This window comes from Etheostoma spectabile, chromosome 16 (assembly GCF_008692095.1).
Source record: "Etheostoma spectabile isolate EspeVRDwgs_2016 chromosome 16, UIUC_Espe_1.0, whole genome shotgun sequence".
NCBI lineage: Eukaryota > Metazoa > Chordata > Actinopteri > Perciformes > Percidae > Etheostoma > Etheostoma spectabile.
In genome coordinates, this window is record NC_045748.1 from 538,892 (window position 1) to 540,717 (window position 1,826).

Below are 1,826 nucleotides of genomic sequence, written 5' to 3' on the forward strand. Positions count from 1 at the left end.
CTTCACAGAATCAATCACCTCACTAATTGAACACAACACTGCTATCATTTTGAACATGTACAGGTTCGATTCCACAGAATGAGCAGCATGCATGCCATAACTGTTGGGTCTGTTTGTTTTCTATGACTCAACAACACTTTCAAAATAATAAGCAGTCAAACATCACTAACCTAATGAATCATAGTTTTTGGTAGAAGTGATATTTCTTCATGGCAAATAATTTACTAGTAAGGGTTGTAGATTCATAGAAATCCAACCCTCTGTTAACCCCTACATGCCTTACAACCACTCAATCCTACTTCCATACGCATTCGTGGATTCATTCCTCCATTCATATATTCAGTCGAAGATGTACATTAAAGAATTCATAGTTGTACGTTCATCATTAACTGCGAGAGGAACAAATCAGTGCTTGTACCTGTTATATTTGCACAGAGGAACCCTGTACCTCTTTCCTGAGTTCAACAGCTCAAACTGTGAAAACAAAACGTAAGCGTCAGCAGACAGAATGGTCTTAGCCTGCCTCATGGTTGCCTGATCAAAAAGCTCCTGCGGGTTGAAGTGCAGGTGTTACCATAACTTTGCCTGCCGTTTTACTCAGATTGAAATTCTGAGTTTTGGATTTTACTGTCAAATTCCCCAAGCTAGCTGGGAATACCATACCAATGACTTGACTTTATTGTTGCTCTATAGAAGATTAACATGAAATTTTAACAGACCCCAAACACTCTAAGTCTGTGCAAAAAGTGGAGACGCTGATGAGTTCTGGCACAGACATTTGTTACATGTGTGCACTAACTCAGGTCATTATCAATATACACTCCTAGACATTTAAGAGAGGACACCTGCTTGATGTCATGACCATGAGTGGCTACAGGGCTCTGATCTCCAACTATCTGGGGTCTACCAGCATTTCCAGAGTTTTGCTTATGTTAATATGAAGTTGGTGTGAATCGCACCAGTTGACAAACTTGCCCACAGCAACTAGGTGGACGCTTATGTTTTTTTAGTAAGCAAACTGAGAAGGACAGTGTCCTCTGCACACTGCTGGATCCGACAGGGAGCAGTTAAACTTCACCTGCTGTGGCCTGTTTGACAAGAAAGAGTGATACCACCTGATTAAAAAGGGATTTACAAGCTGCCACCTGCTCATCAGTTAAGCACTCACACATCAGCAACTCGGGGTTCAGTGTCTTGCCCAAGGAGACTTCGATTGGCAGGCGACCACTTTACCACTGAGCCACAGCCACCCCATTGACTGGCCAAAGGAGAAATGGAGCAACATTCTCTGGACTGATGAGAGAAAATTGTTTTTTTTTTTGTTTATAGGGGCCGAAGACGGTTTGTTTGACCACCCCCATGCACTGAATTCAAGCCACAGTACACTGAGAAGACAGTAAAGCACGGCGGTGCAAATTTAATGTCATGGGGATTTTTCTCATACTGTGGTGTTGGGCCTATTTATCACATACCAGGGATTATGGATCAGTTTCAATACATCAAAATATTTGAAGAGGTCATGTTGCCTTATGCTGAAGAGAAAATGCCTTTTGAAATGGGTCTTTCAACAATACAGTGACCCAAAACACACCAGTAAGGAGCAAAGTCTTGGTTCCAGATGAACCATATTGATGTTATGGAGTGGCCAGCCCAGACCCCGGACCTCAAACCCATAGAACACTTGTGGGGTGACATCATAAATGCTGTTTCTGAGGCCCAACCAGTAATGCAGAGGAATGTAGTTCAATGGTCCTGGGCTGGAATACCTGTTCACAAGCGCCAGAAGTTGGTTGACTCCATGCAACACAGATGTGAAGCAGTTCTCA

General features: G+C 42.7%; 1 protein-coding gene across 2 annotated transcripts in view; it reads left to right on the plus strand.

Annotated features, from left to right (window-relative positions):
* The window catches only part of ehmt1b (euchromatic histone-lysine N-methyltransferase 1b), a 41,090-nt gene that overhangs the window by 17,734 nt on the left and 21,530 nt on the right, over positions 1-1,826 (plus strand). The window lies entirely within an intron of this gene.